Here is an 11,220-nt window from a genome sequence, read left to right on the forward strand (position 1 = left end):
TATCCTGGTTCACAGTCGCAGACGCAGCTGGTGTTGTTAAGGACGCCACCGCTACCACACTGCAGCCAACGACATTCTGACAGAAAACACAAAACTATTATATTGACATGCCTTGATACACCACTGTTAGCGCCATTAATACCTGTTCTTGTTGTGTAACGCTATACGTGAACTTGAAGGGTATGTTATATCCCAGGAATACTCATGGTGATAAGTACTGACTACTGATTTCTAGATAGCAAACTGTGGTAGCCTAGTGGTGAAAGCGTTTGCTCGTCACGTTGAAGACTCGGGTTCGATTCCTAACTTGTGTGAAGCCCATTTGTAGTGTTCTCCGCCGTGATATTGCTTGAATATTGCTAAAAGCGGCGTAAAACCATACTCACTTATATGCAACTTAAGCCAGTGGTTATTTGATAATCGCTCATGTCTTAAATGATGTTTACACGCTTCGCTGACTGACCTGGCAGGAACCCTCTCACCTACCTGGCACGCCCTCGTCCCACAGAATGTACGCCGACACTGTCGTGAACGACAACAACGTCATGACAAAGGTGGTTGACATCGCCGGTATGCTTCTGGCCACAGACACTACCTGACTGGTTGTGGTACGTTTCCCAGTCCACCACTGCCGTGTCCGAGTGCGCCCGTGGGGTGAAGGACACCACGTTCTGTACGTCACCGTTGGATCAAGGGCACTACCTCCTGTACGTCGCACTGCGTCGTGATGGCCGACAGACACATGATCAGTTATAAACACGACTTGTTTTGACTACAGTAAGTCGCGGCTTGGCCATCGACTGTATGTTGATGTTACTGAATCTTCATCAGTGTTGTCGCAGTGGTGTCTAGTGTAGCTACGGCTGTGGTTGGTTGAAGTCGAGGTTATCAGTATAATCCCCCAGTGTCACCTGAGGCAAGGCTGTTATTTTGATTGGGAACATGAAGACACTTCTTCATTGTTTCTCAACACCAGGGCTTGCGCCAAGATCAGGTGATAAAGTGGAAGTAACGCAGCGAGCCTTGCAGGAGAAATGATGATAACATGGGTCAGATTCATAATCAAGGAAAATAAGTGAATGCGATTTATAATTCACAGGATTTGTCGTGGACAACGTGTGCACGCATGGGGATCAGGATGTGTGGTGGGTCTGTGTGTGGATCTGTGTGGTGTGTCTGTGTGTGGATCTGTGTGGTGGGACTGTGTGTGGATCTGTGTGGTTGGTCTTGTGTGTGGATCTGTGTGAGGTGGGACTGTGTGTGGATCTGTGTGGTTGGTCTTGTGTGTGGATCTGTGTGAGGTGGGACTGTGTGGTGGATCTGTATGGTGGGTCTGTGTGATGGGTCTGTGTGTGGATCTGTGTGGTGGGACTGTGTGTGGATCTGTGTGGTTGGTCTTGTGTGTGGATCTGTGTGAGGTGGGACTGTGTGTGGATCTGTGTGGTTGGTCTTGTGTGTGGATCTGTGTGAGGTGGGACTGTGTGGTGGATCTGTATGGTGGGTCTGTGTGGTGGGTCTGTGTGTGGATCTGTGTGGTGGGACTGTGTGTGGATCTGTGTGGTGGGTCTGTGTGTGGATCTGTGTGGTGGGACTGTGTGTGGATCTGTGTGGTTGGTCTTGTGTGTGGATCTGTGTGAGGTGGGACTGTGTGTGGATCTGTGTGGTTGGTCTTGTGTGTGGATCTGTGTGAGGTGGGACTGTGTGGTGGATCTGTATGGTGGGTCTGTGTGATGGGTCTGTGTGTGGATCTGTGTGGTGGGACTGTGTGTGGATCTGTGTGGTTGGTCTTGTGTGTGGAGCTGTGTGAGGTGGGACTGTGTGTGGATCTGTGTGGTTGGTCTTGTGTGTGGATCTGTGTGAGGTGGGACTGTGTGGTGGATCTGTATGGTGGGTCTGTGTGATGGGTCTGTGTGTGGATCTGTGTGGTGGGACTGTGTGTGGATCTGTGTGGTTGGTCTTGTGTGTGGATCTGTGTGAGGTGGGACTGTGTGGTGGATCTGTATGGTGGGTCTGTGTGATGGATCTGTGTGGTGGGCCTGACCACCCGATCCTGTTAGTCGCCTGCTACGACAAGCATAGCAGCCTTTTACGGCAAGCATGGGTTGCTGAAGACCTTTTCTAACCTGGATCTTCACGTGTCCACTCTTTGTAGTATTAGGTAACTAAACTGATTGACTGAATGACGAAACTTCTCCCCCCCCCCCTCCCTCTATTGTAAAACTTGATGATAGGACAATTTCCACGAAATACGCGTGTGTTGCCAGCAGGACTTAAACCGTGAAGTCTACACCGACAGCTGACGAAAGTAGTCTTCTGCCACGGCGACTTGGAAGCACTTTATGAAATAAACAACTATATTTACTTACGAATAGTTTACATCGTTTGTTATTCAATGCATTGTACGTACGTGTGATTTAACGCTTTTCGTTCAAAGAAACGAACAATTAGAAAAGACCTGACGCTTATCGTGACCACATATGTGTTTGGTTCTATTAATCCCATCAACATTGGTGATATTCTGGTCACTGATACATGTGCCCAATGTTGTCCGGGATATTTGCCTCGGGACGTGCATTTCTATAAACCGAGTCGCCGAAGAGCAAGATGCACGTGCGACATGCACGGCGATCATATTACACGTGCATCACGCAGGACCGACTCACATAATGTTCTCGCAGTTGAGCTCTTGATTGTCTTTTCAAATACGGTTATCCAAACGATAAACTTTAACATTTTAGGTGCTAGGGTTCATTCATTTCATCTTCCGAGGCAAGAGAGTCAACTGACTATAAAAATCCAGTTTCAACTCTTGCCGAACTAGGCTGGAATTTCTGGGGTCGATCGTAGCGCCACCAGTGGCTGGCACTACCATCACACAGGCTGGCACTACCACAAGCAATGAGTACCGTTTTATTGGCGTCAGTAGTTGTGTGCTGCGGTCTGGGACCGCTCCTGGCTTCTGATTGGTCGAGAGGATCTGTGACGTCACATCCGGTTTCGGTTTGGTCACGTGACTGCGCATGCGCACAGGGCATGAGGGGTCCTGCGTGCGCATCCAAGATGGCGTCGCATCCGTTTCCGGTGGCGAACGCCTCCAAGATGGCGGCACATCCGTTTCCGGTGGCGTGCGCACCCAAGATGGCGGCGCATCCGTGTCCGGTGGCGCGCGCCTTCAAGATGGCGTCGCCTCCGTGTCCGGGGAGGAGGGATGGGGAAAAACCCAGAGAAACGGTCGTACAAGGTGAACAAGAAAAGAGTTTTGTTGTTGTTGTTGTTCTTGTGTTGTTCTAAAAATAGAAATAGAAAAGGTGGTAGTGGTGCAGGGAGGGTGGTGGTGAAGGGAGGAGGGAGGGATTCAGGGAGGGAGGGAGGGAGGCGGGAAGGGAGTCGGGTTCTTTGTTTTGTTTTGTTTTGGTGGGTGGGTGGGTGGCGATGGCATGTGGAGATGATAGCTCACTGAGACGAGCTTATCATACACAGTCGACGACTCTGCCACTTTGTTGCTAGGTTGACGTCATATCGGCGAAGGATCTTGCAACAACATGTCACAAATCATGTCATCGGGTATGGTGATGTGTTTGTCAACTTTGAGGTGTAAGGTTTCGTTCCACAAGGCGATCGTGTATTGTAGCCCACGATGACAGCCGTTCGTCTAAGTTAAAAGTCGGGGAGTGGCGAATTTAAAGGGGCTCAAGGTGTTGGCTGAATTCTAACGGTGAATCGACAGGCACAGACATGAACGTGTTGTAGGTATATGTCTACGTGAAGTACTTCGTGTCACCCCCCATGCAAACGTGGTGCCACGCGTGACGACAAACAGACGTTGACGTTGATCCATAGGATGATTATTATCATTTATTTATTCACGATACCGAGGTGGTGGCACTCGTGTCGGTTGACAGGTGTACTGTCGTTCGTGTTGCCAGGCACCCGTAGTGTTTCACGCGTGTTGCCAGGCTAAACGTTGTGTCCTCTGTGTGTGTGTGTGTGTGTGTGTGTGTGTGTGTGTGTGTGTTCAAACAGACGTTGACGTTGATCCATAGGATGAACATTATTATGAATGACGCCGAGGAGTCGGTACTCGTGTAGGTCGACAGGCGTACTGTCATTCGTGTCTCCATGCACACGTCATGTACGTCGTGTGTTGTCATGCAAAACGTCATGTACTTCATGTTGCCATGCAATCGTGATGTCATGCGTGTGTGTCTTCAAACACACGTTGATCCACAGGAGTATTGATCCTATTTTGTATTTTATAAGGAGAGAGAGAGACCGATCGACATACGTGGTGTTTGACTCGTGTCTCCAGGCACCCGTGGTGTTTCACGCGTCTCTATTTCTATATATTTATTTTATCATTTGGAGACGTACCATGGTGGTGTCACGCGTAGGCGTGTGCCTCCAAGAGGACGAGGGGGTGGGTGTGGGTTCTTTTGGATGGTTGTTGTTTGGGTTGGCAAAGCAAGCAGGGTGGGTGTCGATTAGTCAGAACACCATGTGGATTCCATCATGTCTTACTTCTCTTTTATCTTTCTCTTCTTCACTTTGGTGTGCACTGACATGAAAGACGCACGGACAGACAACGTAGACGACATCTCAACTCAACCTCTACCCTCGGTTCGGCATTCTACTGGAGTTGAGATCCATCAAGACACAAAGAGTCAGTTCAATTTATCCCTGTTTAATAATGAACAACAACTTAGATACAGACAAACAAGGTGAAATGATGCGAATAATGCGAATAATGCGAAAAAGTGGATGACAACCTTCGTCATCGTCATCACACAGGTAGCCTGCTCATGCAAACGTGGTGCCACGCGTGACGACAAACAGACGTTGACGTTGATCCATAGGATGATTATTATCATTTATTTATTCACGATACCGAGGTGGTGGCACTCGTGTCGGTTGACAGGTGTACTGTCGTTCGTGTTGCCAGGCACCCGTAGTGTTTCACGCGTGTTGCCAGGCTAAACGTTGTGTCCTCTGTGTGTGTGTGTGTGTGTGTGTGTGTGTGTGTGTGTGTGTGTGTTCAAACAGACGTTGACGTTGATCCATAGGATGAACATTATTATGAATGACGCCGAGGAGTCGGTACTCGTGTAGGTCGACAGGCGTACTGTCATTCGTGTCTCCATGCACACGTCATGTACGTCGTGTGTTGTCATGCAAAACGTCATGTACTTCATGTTGCCATGCAATCGTGATGTCATGCGTGTGTGTCTTCAAACACACGTTGATCCACAGGAGTATTGATCCTATTTTGTATTTTATAAGGAGAGAGAGAGACCGATCGACATACGTGGTGTTTGACTCGTGTCTCCAGGCACCCGTGGTGTTTCACGCGTCTCTATTTCTATATATTTATTTTATCATTTGGAGACGTACCATGGTGGTGTCACGCGTAGGCGTGTGCCTCCAAGAGGACGAGGGGGTGGGTGTGGGTTCTTTTGGATGGTTGTTGTTTGGGTTGGCAAAGCAAGCAGGGTGGGTGTCGATGGCGTGTGGAGATGATAGATCACTGAGACGAGTTTATCAAAGTTATCATACACAGTCGACGACTCTGCCACTCTGTTGCTAGGCCGACACCACATCGGCGAAAGATCTTGCTACAACATGCCACAAATGACGTCATCGACTATGATGATGTGATTGTAAACTTTGAGATGTAAGGTTTTGTTCCACAAGGCGGGCGTATTGTAGCACAAGGACAATCGTTCGTTTAAGCAACAGGGGATGAGTGGCGAAAAGGTGCTCAAGGTGTTGCCTGAATTTCTAAAGGTGAATCGACAGGCACAGACATGTAGGAATGCAGGGAGCGATCGAAATGGTGCCTGTTTTGATTGGTCCAACACGCTGCGCGCTGATTGGTCCGTTCCGGCGCCTGACTTTCACCTCGGTTTTCCAAACTGGCCCGGCCCTTGTGTTTCTTGTTCATAGGAAAAGTGATGACCAGAGAGTGTCTATCTTATTTAAGACACTGTCGACCTGTTTCCTGATTGAACGACAACCCAAGCTTCTGATGGGTAACCATTTTTTAACCTGTTTTTATCCCTGGGGTGAGCATGCTGATTTCTCCATCCTAAAAAACACAACACAATTCATTTTTTCAACTTTTAGAGTGGATCGAAAGGGCTCCTGTTTTGATGGCTCCAAAACGCGACACGCCGATGGATCCGTTTCGATGGCTGGACTGAGCCTCAGTTTTCCAAATGGGTCCGACCGTTGTGTTTGGTTTTTTTCATAGGAAAAAAATGTATTTTCCATGGGAGAGAAAGCACAACTCGGCTCGGGTGCTGTCTTCTGATTGGTCAGATTTTCGACCAATCAGAGACCTTCTATAAATAGATCCTCTTTTCTGTGTATATAAAGGAAGGGCTGACGTTCATCAGACACTCATCGCCACCATGACGGACACGCAGAGTACACCCTATCGTTTGGAGAGGAAAGACATCACCCGCTCCAGGCGGTTAAGAACCGCTAACCATACCTATCGTTTGACTTTCAACCCAGACTACTTGGACACCGTACCACCGGAACGCATCCCCATGGAACTGCCTGCATTATTTGACAGGGTGATCGATGACTTTTATGAACAGATGTCAGGCCAGAAGGGAGATCGTATTGGTCTAGGTATCGACCATCCCGCTTTGAACATCTCCATACGGATTCCCTTTCGACGTTTTGAAGATCTCCATGGGCTAGATATTTTGCAAGCCGTGGAAAAAGTCCAACAGTCCAACAAAGACCTGAACATCGATGCCACCATGGATGTGACCTTAGTACACGTCGCAGATCCCGACAGGCTAGGTTCGGGCAGTGGTGCTCCCCGGCTGAAACACGTGATTGGACTCGAAGCTTTTTTAACACGCAAAAAGGGTATCGTACGGATCAACAACCAAGATCAATCCTGTTTGGCACGGGCCCTGGTGGTGGCACAACATTATGCCCAGAAACCTCACCCTCTGACCCCAGCATGGACCGCCGAGCGAAAGAGACTGACGAGAACGGATCGCGTCGAAGTTCAAGGCATACGGGCAAGGGACTTGTTTCGGCGCCTTGGCCTGCCCGAAGGCCCCTGTCAAGGTCTGGACGACCTCGCACGCGTGGGACGCGCCTTGGTCCCCCTGAATTATCAACTGAAAGTCTACAGTCAAGAGGTGGACCAGAGACTGTTGTACAAGTGTGATGAGGCTCCACCCCACGCCACCGTGCTGCATGTCTATCATCATGATCAGCACTACGATGTCATCACGTCCATGCCCGCTTTTTATGCCTCTAGCCATTACTGCGAACGCTGCGACCAACGTTACGAACATCCCGAAAAACATCCCTGCACCAAGGAATACCGCTGTCACCGCTGCCTCCACTCTAACTATTGCGGATCCCAGGAAGAGCACGGGATCCCTTGCTTGACATGTCAACGTTGGTTCCCCAATCCATCGTGTTACACCCGGCATCTCCAGTCACCGTCAGAGGGAAAACCCAGCGCCTGTCAATCGCTTCACAGGTGCCCGACCTGTTTTCATCTGGTCCACGTCTTGGAGACCCCCATGGTTCACCACGAGTGCTTCGACGAAAAACATCCCTGCTTGGTGTGCCGAGAACCCATGACCCCAGATCATCGCTGTTACATGACGCCTCTCCGTGAAGAAAACGAGGAGGAGGAGGAAGAGGGGGAGGGAGAGGAAGCGGAGAAGGAGGAGGGGGAAGAGGAACAACATCACATACGAGACAATGTCCAATACGCCTTCTACGATTTCGAATGCATGCAAGACACGGGGGAACACATTCCAAATTTGTGCGTGGTGCAACTGGGATGTGGACGGTGCATCGGTGAAGTGAGCAAGAACTTGTGCGAACACTGTCCATGGAGAGAAGAAGGATATGGTCCCAGCCGTGAGATCGTGTTTCGAGGCCCCACCACGCGACATGATGTGTGTGTGTGGTTGACCACGTTGGCTGAAAAACCCAAGAAGAAGCCCCACCCAGAGGAAGAGGAGGGCAGCACACGCAAGGGGACAACACAACAACAACAACAAAAAAGAAAACGGGATGACACCCCCTCAAGAAAGGTCGCTACCAAACGTCAACGACATGCATCCCCCCAGCAGGAGGCGGAGGAGGGGGAAGAGGGGGAAGAGGTCATGGAAGTGGAGAAAGCAAAGAAGCCAAAGAAGCCAAAGCACAAGAACACCCCCCGCCATACAGTTCCGAAGGAGGATCGCATTTATGTGATGGCCCATAATGCACGATCGTATGATTTACACTTGATACTGAAGGGTCTGTCCCCCCTCCTGGTGACACTCCCCACCAAGATTCGACATGGCCAACAAATTTTGTCTCCCGCGGAACGCACAGTCTTTCTCAAGTGGCATACTCAAAAAGTGCAAGAAGGAGCCTTGTTCGACTTACAAGGAGAACTTTTAGCTTACTGCCAGAGCGATGTGGACATGTTGAGACGGGGATGCGCCGACTTCCGACAGAACGCCATCCACTCGGTGGGCATGGATCCCTTTGTGGAAGTGATGACAGCTGCAGCGTTCACCATGAAATCCTTTCGAAAACACGACCTGAAACCCAATACCATCGCCATTCTTCCACCTCAAGGCTACCAACCGAAGAGAAACTATTCCCAGGCCTGTCTGCACTGGCTCCACTATCTGATGGAAACGGACCCCCATCTGCACCTCCAGCACGCCAGGAATGGAGGTGAACAAGAGTTCACGTGTGGAGAGGGTCAACATCGGTACACCGTGGATGGCTACGATCCAGCGACGGGCACCGTCTACGAATTCCTGGGCTGTTTCTGGCATGGGTGTCAGGTCTGTCACAAGACCCAACGTGGAGAACCGCATCCCGTCCTGGGCTTGTCGTTGGGAGCCCGTTACACCGACACCCACTACCGCTTGAGTCTCTTGAGTCAACACCCTGAGGTGAAACGAATCGTCACCCTGTGGGAGCACGAGTTTACGAAAATGCAACGGGAGGACTCCGCTCTGCGTGCTTTCTTGCAGGGACCCCGCTGTATCCACGTCCCCGGACCGCTCAACCCTCGCGACGCCTTCTATGGAGGACGCACCAATGCGACGCGATTATGCTACGAAGCCCAAGAAGGTGAAACCATCAAGTACATCGATATTTGTTCCCTTTACCCCTACATTTGTAAGACCGGAGCGTTTCCCACGGGACACCCGACCCTTCTCCATCAACCCCCTGTGGACACGTTGTTTGAACTGAAAGGCCTGATCCAATGCCGTGTCCTACCTCCGAAACGCCTCTACCATCCGCTACTGCCTTACAGATCGGGTGGCAAACTGCTCTGTCCTTTGTGCCGTACGTGTGCCGATACCCGGTCAGACTCCCCCTGCGAACACACGGACGAAGAGAGGTCATGGGTGGGGACGTACGCCACCGTAGAACTCCAGGAAGCCGTGAAGAAGTATGACTACCGGGTGCTTCAGATCTACGACGTTTGGCATTTTGACACCTTTGCACAGCATGACCCCGACACCCAGCAAGTGGGACTCTTTGACACTTACATCGATCGACATTTCAAGGAGAAGCTCGAAGCCAGCAGATACCCCGAAGGATGTACGGATCACGACGCTTACATCCAGGAGATCTACGACAAAGAAGGCATTGGGTTGGACAAGGATCGCATCGAAAAAAATCCAGGACTTCGCACGATTGCCAAGATGCAACTGAATTCGCTCTGGGGCAAGTTTGGACAACGGGTAGACTACAGTCAGAACGTGTATATCAGCGATCCTGTACAGTACTTTGCCTTGTGGAGGGATGAACGCAATACCATCGAGGATGTGACCGTGGTCAACGAATACATGGTGGAAGTGACCTATACCCATCAGAAAGAATACCAAACCCCTCATTCTCATTTCAACGTCGCCATCGCCGCTTGGGTCACCGCCCAAGCACGTCTCAAGCTGTACGAGACCCTTGCCCTGGTGGGCCGCAGGGTCTTGTATTTTGACACGGACAGCGTCATTTACATTCATCGACCCCACGACGCGAATCCAGAGCTGGGCCATTCGTTGGGTGAATTTACGGATGAACTGGACGGAAACACCATCAAGACGTTTGTGTCGGGAGGTCCCAAAAACTATGGCTACGAGTTAATGAACCCCAGACCCGATGGAACGCGCACGACCTGCAAAGTGCGAGGGTTCACTTTGAATTACCGAAACCAACGCCATCTCAACTTTGACACCATGAAAGGACTGATACTGGGGCAACGATCTGGGAAAGAGGAGGAGAAAATCAGTTTGGATTACCCTCATCAGATCATTCGAAAAGGACCTCGGCACGAAAACGCACTCGTGACCCGACCCACCCGAAAAGACTATCGTACCGTGTACGACAAGCGACGTCTCGTCTACGACGACATCACAGGGCTACCCGTAGACACGCTCCCCTTTGGGTACAGAGACGACTTTCTATAATTCTATAATAACTGAAACTGAATTGACGTGGACCCCCTACAGAAACAAACGGATCGACATCGGACCAATCCGAAGGCTGGGTTGTCGACCCATCAGAGGCCGTGTTTGTGCCAGGGTGGCCATAGACTGTACGTGTTGAACGGATGGACCTCTCACAGGTGTGAGGGAGGACCCCCTCTTATGGGCTTGAAGACAGAAGAGCTTGAAGATGGAAGAGGAAAACGTTGTCGCGTTATTGTTGTTGTTGTGGTTGTTGTAGGGACATGCAAAGCACTCCCTCCTCCATTGACTTTTCGTATTTCCATTGTATCGGGTTGTGATTGTTTTTTTTCATGATTAAACAGTGATTGATTGAACTGACTCTTTGTGTCTTGATGGATCTCAACTCCGATAGAGTGCCGAACCGAGGGTAGAGGTTGAGTTGAGATGTCGTTGACGTCGTCTGTCCGTCTGTCTGTCTGTCTGTCTGTCTGTGCCTCTGTCATGTCAGTGCACACCAAAGTGTAAAATTAAAATAAAAATAGATAAAAGAGAAGGGTCGAACCGAGGTTGTGCTTTCTCTCTCACGCTACAAGCCTGACCCTTTGGAAAAGAAACACTAAGGACATACCACACGGGTGGGTGGCGTGTGAGACAGAAACCAGCCAATCAGAAGGTCGGATTTTCCACCAATCAGAAAGCAGAGTGTCAGTGTCTTTAAATACGAGCAACGTTCCCTGGCCATCACTTTTCACTGAACGGTCCAAGCAACAACACCATC

Source organism: Haliotis rufescens, unplaced genomic scaffold (genome assembly GCF_023055435.1).
Source record: "Haliotis rufescens isolate VD_foot unplaced genomic scaffold, xgHalRufe1.0.p SCAF_26, whole genome shotgun sequence".
Lineage (NCBI taxonomy): Eukaryota > Metazoa > Mollusca > Gastropoda > Lepetellida > Haliotidae > Haliotis > Haliotis rufescens.